Source organism: Vollenhovia emeryi, unplaced genomic scaffold (assembly GCF_000949405.1).
Source record: "Vollenhovia emeryi isolate VEMERY1.0 unplaced genomic scaffold, V.emery_V1.0 DF939127.1, whole genome shotgun sequence".
Lineage (NCBI taxonomy): Eukaryota > Metazoa > Arthropoda > Insecta > Hymenoptera > Formicidae > Vollenhovia > Vollenhovia emeryi.
The window spans coordinates 2747798-2755260 of NW_011967239.1; the positions used below are offsets into that span (position 1 = coordinate 2747798).

The following is a 7463-nucleotide window of genomic DNA, read 5'->3' on the forward strand; positions in this document are numbered from 1 at the left end:
TAGATACACATACCGAATTCGCTGCTGGCCTACGGTGTTGCAGTAGCCCGTTCGACGGACCTTAGGATCAACCTGCGGCAATCTCACGTCGGATCGGCCTGTTTCCGCGATCTTCGACCTAGAAAAACTGGAAAAAACGCAATGGCGCGTTGTAGATCTTTCGGGATATCTGAAAAACTGTTTGTCGTCACTGTCGGTATTCCAATAATTTGCACCCGTTATCGGGGACTCATCCTATTCTATTAGCGATTTTAATGGCGGTTATCGCAAGGCTTATCGCTAATTGTCGAAGTCCCCGCAATTGCATATCTAATCGAAACCATCGCGCTTATCGGGAAGAGGAGAAACAAAAGAACCGATTAATTGCGAGCGTATAAAAGTGCGTAGGCGAGAGAAACGGGAGGTCAGGAATCCGAGAATCGTGATTACGCAAGCAACGTTCGCACGCGCATTTTTTCGAAATGTTAAAATTCGAACATCGCGAAATTTTCAAGCTTGAATCCGATCCGCGTTTTTCGCAACCGGAAATCCGAGAACACGCGCCGCGGCGCTCGGAACTCTCGCGGTGTAAAATCGATAGTTGTACTATAAGTCTAATCGTTTGCCGACGCCGGCCGCGTAATTCGTGACCAACGAGCACGTTTCTACGTCAGACAAAAGCAATCAATACCTAATCGTAACTAACAGTTTGTGTGCTTGCACACAATGAGTTATGAGTCGTCTATAAAAATAGCCGCAGGTTTATCTCTGGCGCATGTTTCTACCTGTTGAAGTTATTTGGTACGACGTTTGAACGTCGAACATTAGGCAATCTATGTATACATAGCAACTGGTATGTGGTATAAGACAGAATATACTGATATTTTCCTACTGAAACAAATTTTTATCGGATAAACCTATTAAATAATGTTTCCGATGGTTAATATTTCCGATTACGTTTTCCGATTGAATTATGGATGCATCCGATGAAATTTATCCGATGAAACGCAGTTACCGATGAAATTTGATTGAAAAACCGATCATATTTTTCATCGGGTGCACAATTTAATTGGATATATCCGTTTGTTATTATGTAATTGGATTATCCGATTATATTTAATTGGACATTTTTCTCAGTGCGGTCATCGGAATTTTTTAAATACCTACACTGAGAAAAATACCCGATTAAATTGTACATACGATGAAAAATATGAGCGATTTTTCGATCAAGTTTCAACTGCATTTTATCGGATACATTTGATCGGATATACATATATGTATACATATAATAATTTAATCGGTAAAGTTCGCGGAAACACTATTTAATTGATTTATCCGATGAAAATTTTTCTCAGTGTAATAATAATTTTTATAAATTATACAAATTTCACCCCTGTGTTTAACAAATTTTTTCTGTATTTGTGCGCGTAAGATTGTGAAAATTTACCCTAAAAATCATGTAATTATGGGATAACATATGACATTTTGAAGAACTTTATGAAAGTTTTCTGAAATTTGACTATACATTTTACTATTAATTATACTTAGTATACATTTTACTAATAAAATGTATGGTGACATTTTGAAAAACTCTCATAAAGTTCTTCGAAACGCCCGCGCCGCGTATACGCGCCGTCTGCTGCTTCTGTTTCAGAATTAAGATCGCGAGTCGATATAATCGTCAATATCTCCGCACAGAAAAATTGTAGCGAGATGATCCTGGTCTCGTTGGAAAACTAAAATTTCAGCGCTTCTAACGAGATAAGAATGGTTTATCTCGGATCATTAGTTTACGAGATTTCATTAATTAATTACAAAAACAAAATTGATTTTGTCCCGAGATCAAGATCGCGAGTCGATAATCGTCATTATCTCCGCACAGAAAAATCGTAGCGAGATGATCCTGGTCTCGTTGGAAAGCTAAGATTTCAGCGCTTCTCGAGATCAATGTACATTTATGTACAACAGCACCAGTTGAAATCGGAGTATAATGCTCTTGCAACACGTATGGGACTCAGTATCACGGATACGTATCATTGGCTGCGGCGTTTTAAAGAGACGTGGCATTATTATTCTTTCGAGCAAGGAGAAACCTTGTAGTAAACCTTCAGAGCCAGGAACGAAAAACAGTACCGAAGACGAAGTTATTCCAGAATTAGAAATAGGCGAGTCAGTGGATATCAGTGCTAGGTGCCGGATTAGTAATATGGAGAACCGGGTTCGATCCTACCCAGTACCAAAAATTCTGGGGGGGTTTTTTTCTCGGGGATCCGAATATTCCGAATGCAGATTCGGAAGAAGGTAGACGGTGTCTACAGGGTGCGCATGCCCCGGGAATTTTCGGGGATGCCACCAAGTCTCCCCCGCCCCAAAGGGTGACTCGCCCCTCCACCTTCTCTGACAGAATGAGAACGGTGGGGAAAGCGGAGACGTCGGCACATAAATGGCATATAAAATATAATAACTTTGCAATCCTTACAGTTTAAAATGGCACCAAACAATGAGAAGGTGAAGAGAAAATACGTACTCCTGAATGTTGGCAGAAATTAGAACTAATCGAGAAGTTGGAACAAGGCTTTTCAGTGACGGATGTTTGTAATATTTATGGCGTACACGAACGAACAGTGTTCAATATCGAGAAATCAAAATCTAAATTACAAGAATTTATTTCAACACATAATATTAATACCTCTGAATTACCTGCTTCTACAATATTGAACTACAATATTGAATTCAACGAAATAAATTCTTGTAATTTAGTTTTGATTTTCTAATATTGAACACTGTTCGTTCGTGTACGCCATAAATATAAACATTCGTCACTGAAAAGCCTTGTTCCAATTTCTCGATTAGTTCTAATTTCTGTGGCACATTCAGGAGTACGTCTTTTTTCTTCACCTTCTCATTGTTTGGTGCCATTTTTAACTGTAAGGATTGCAAAGTTTATTATTTTATAATAAAAATTATTTAGGAAAGGTCTCTTGTTCGTAAGAAAATTTTTTTTTAAATTTTCTTTAAGAGAATCCCGTAGTAGGTCTGTATTACCGACAGAATTACCATTTTCGTAATATACATGAGCACACGGACACACTACTACGATACATCACACCCATACATAAACACGAAAGTTTAATATACAGAGCTTTATCCAAATTTGCGTTCGTCCAATGTATTTTATTTCTTGTTGTAGAAGCATTTAATTTAGGACTCGTGTGACGCGTCGAAGTACTTGCCGATGAAAATGATGATGAATTCTCAACATTTATTTCGTCTGGAATAACTTCGTTTTCGGTATTGTTTGTCTTTTTTGGCTCTGAGGGTTTATTACAAAGTTCCTTCTCGCTCGAAAGAGTAGTAATGCCATGACTATTTTTAAAACGCTGCCGTGTTGTCCCACGATTACATGATTTTCAGGATAAATTTTAAGATAACATTCTCTCCGTTTATGATCTTTAAATTTCAATGTTCAAGCAGCAAATATACACACAACTATTATTATTTAAAAAAATGTAGATATCAACTTGAATAATATCTTAAGAAAGTTGCGTATGCGTGTCACACGTCAATTACCTCCTGCTTTATTCGATCCGGTTCTTTAACGTATTTTTCAATAAAGAAGGAAAAACTGGAGTCTTTAGCGCAGCGTTCAATCTATCTAAGCGCATCTAGCAAGCTGAAGTAGGTGAAGCAGTTTTCCTTTAAGAAGCATCGTTGAACTTTCTTAATAATTTGTCTCCAGTATAATTGATAACGATAATCGTGAGCGATAATGGTCGAGTCATTGCTCCGACCGAGCGGCGCGACGGGCTCGGTGCTCCTGACACTTTGTGTAACGCAATATGCAGAATCAGCGGGAGCGTCGCGACTTGATCTGATCGCACGTTTGGGGTGATAGAGGTAACCGAAGCTATCTCTCGCGTCGCGACTTAATCTGATCGCACGTGTCGCGGGAACTAAATTACGCGTACGTGAGCGGAAAAGGGACGCGTGCGCCTTTTGCTACGTCTGCCCACAAAGATTCTACAATTTTTAATCCGCAAAAATTGACGAGAAGTTTAATTTAGATCGAGCAAAGAACAATTGGCGGCGGTTCATGAAATTTTCGGACAACTGTCAATCAACGATTGACAGAACGATAAACTGTAAATAAAATATAATCATTGACAGAATAGGTAACGAAAAATACGATACTTCATATACTATTAATCTAGAAAACTACTTATAATTTTCTATTATACATCTGTCAAACTTAATGAACGAAATAAATAAATGATGGCTTAATTTTGGTAGCATTAATTATTGTATTTGCTAACTGTAATTTGACAAAATAAGTAATCGATGGTCGCTAAATTGAGATTGATAGATTGTTACTTCTAATTTATTTGGACATGTGTATATCCCTATAATCGTAACTTTATACGCAATATGTAATTATAACTTTCTTTTTTACAACTGTTATATGAATCAAATCCGATGCTAATATAATTATCAGCAGTGATCTAATTTTGCTCTCGACCTGGCATTTCGATTGAACGTCTGTTACTCCACAAATGATTATCGTGTCAAATAAAGAATTACCTTTCATGATATGATGCTATATTATAATTTTATCCGATATAATTCTCTCGTAAGAGAGCAAACAGGTATTCGTAAACAGATAAATAATACCCTTCTACTTTAGACTTTGTTCAAGATAATTTACGCATTGAAAATTGCGGTATCGTGCGAGATAATCGTTTCATACGCATTCTTCGTGTAGGTTATTCCTTTATTTGTAATTTGCGGGAAATTTTTTTCTCCACTTTGTCCCTTCATCAAGTCATTAATATTAATTACCACATAAGGCACACTGTTGCGAAAGAGGAAGTACAGCTGCAACGTACATTTTGAAAGGCACTAAATACTAATTTGCAAATTGGACTTCATTTATCTTCACTGACTATTGAAAATTGTCGCAACTAATCACTGGTGATTTAATTTTTGTGTCCACTCGTACATCTAAAAAAAAATGTTTACGCGTAGAATCTACGGTGCTTCACGATTTACGCTATTTCGCACGTGTCTTATATTCATTTCAAATTTATCGAAATTTGATATTTTTTTAATACTTCAGGTGAAGAATCACGGGCACGTTCGCGGACGTCAAGTTTACTTGCACCATCCAGAGTTTGAAGCACGAAAATCTTTCGATTTCACTTATCAATAATCAACCATTTATCTGGCCGTCGGTACTTCGTGGTAATTCAAACAACAAAGCTCTCAGGTTTTATAACAATTGCTGATAATAAAAAAAAAGAAAGATTATCCAGATACGAAGACTCGTTACTTACGTAGTAAGCTCACATCGAATCTGCGCCAGCGTGTCGAAGTTCACTGATGTAGCCCTCGTTTCTAGAGAATCCGTCGATGTTGAGGACGATACCAGCAGCCCTGGTACCGATTCGCAAGCGAATATCCTGATGCCCCGCAACTCTACGCGCGTTCTTCCGCGAGACTCACGTGAAGCCGCTTGCGACAAGTTGGAGCACTCCGTTAGGATTTCCAGCGTTGTTAAGTATCGCGCACTAAGGACAAGAAAGACCCCGGTTCCCCCGCGTTAGATTTTTCGGAGCGCAAAGAGTCTTGTCTGCGTATCGCGCGAGGTTCGGCTTGACTGATAAAAGGAAGCCGCAGCTCGATTGTCAGTGCTCCTACTTGTACTCGTCGCGCTCGTGCGTCTACCTCGTCGTGTCGTATGCACGTGCGCTATCTCGTCGGCGGTAGGTGGGAGCCCGATCTTAAGACGAATCGCGTGCGCTTAAAGATTGATTCGTTGCTTCGAATTCATCCAACTTCCCCACCTTATTTTCAATGTGGAGGATCGCCGATCGATTCCAGGATTTTAGGGGAGCAGGGTGTAATTAGGAATTATGGGATTTACGTCGGGATGTATTTACGCAATTCTATTGCGTGAATCCGGATTTTCTCTTCTGGGAAGAAAGATAAATCTAATGGATGTTTAGAGCGTTGCTTGCTGAATGAGTTTTGTGTACTTTATCGCATATGCCACAGAATTTTCTACACAGAATATCTACTCTCCATTTATGCGTGGCGGTGTGACAGATAACTATTTATTTTACTTTGTTGTTCAGCTATTTACTTTAGCCAAAACTTTATATATATTTTTTACGAGTATTTTCAAAAGTTTGAACAATGTTGGCCATCAGGAAACATGCCGCACAAACGCGTTAAAATAGGATTTTCTTACAGGTTGTGAGACCGTATGGCGTTAGTGTTTGCACAGCAGAAAACATTGGAAGGATTATTGATCCTTGAAGTGGACGAATCTCGGTGGCAGTTTGTGTCGCAAAATTTGTAAAAGCCATTTCTTTCTTGGGAAAATAATTTGGAGCAATTTGCGTACATTTTATAGAACACATTTAAAATTAACACGAACGATATTAATAATACAATAATATATTATATTATTACATTTTCTCAGTGAAATTCTCCTCATTCTTCCACAATTTAAGATCGATCATTGACTCTAAGCATAAGATATACAATTTCATAACTTAATAGAAGTTGAAAATAGAAGGAAATTTATTACTATGCTATTAATAAAGTTAAGACTCATCAGGCATATTAACAAACATCGGAGATACTACCGATGAGTTATGATCATTTAAACGTACATTTTTCCACATCGCCGATGAATAAATTCAATTGGACTTAAGATCAAGATTTAGATCGCGCACTATTATCCAGTCGCTTAACGCAAATCGCTCGTTAGTATTCCTTACGTTGAGGAACCTCACTCTCGAAAAATACGGATCTATCTTTACGTTTTGCAGGTACTTGACCTTCTAAAACGTTTTGCAGGCAGATCCTTGTTCTGAGCCTTCAGTTTCTAAAACGAAGATCTTCGATCATGTGTCGACTTGCGTGCTTGACATGCCGGAATCGCGTGTCTTCAATTGTCTTTGGCAATCGATATCAAATGCTGAGCGCGTATACCTTTTATTATCCCGCGACGACGAACGGTGTTAATGATTATTACTTGAGTGTGACGTAAGCGACGTCGAGCGGTTTGCGTCACGGCGAATCGTTAGTCAAGTTTTGGGGTATTTACTTCGAGGCGACTTCAGTGTACCGCTAGTGAATCGCGAAAGAATCGATTCGCGCGCTGTTATACATGCGACACTGTTGCATACGCGATGTAATAATTTTTAAGAGCGTAAAATAAATAGAAGTACTGACATCTCGCTCGACCAAGTTTCACGACGACGTATTTGACGAGACTGAAGCTGCGAGGAAGCTGAGGTGTAACTGCTATGAACGACGAACGAGAACTAAATCTTTTAAGTCTGAAATCTTAACCCGGACTTAAAAATGGAGGGAGTTTTTACAATAGTAATTGTAGTTGTGATGAATGAAATAATACAATTAGTATGTTTGTTTAGGACCTTTCTTAAAGAAAATGTCAAAGTTGGACAAGGGTTTCG

The 7463-nt window shown here is 38.4% G+C and overlaps 1 protein-coding gene across 1 annotated transcript in view; it reads right to left on the reverse strand.

Annotated features, from left to right (window-relative positions):
- LOC105568874 (solute carrier family 41 member 1) overlaps positions 1–5719 on the reverse strand; it is a 14909-nt gene extending 9190 nt beyond the window's left edge. The window contains exons 1-2 of the mRNA XM_012024880.1: positions 5310–5719; positions 14–127 (exon numbers count right to left, since the gene is read on the reverse strand). The gene's annotated coding sequence lies outside the window, so the exon portion shown is untranslated. The remainder of the gene's footprint in view (positions 1–13; positions 128–5309) is intronic.
- Between the last annotated feature and the right edge of the window lie 1744 nt (positions 5720–7463).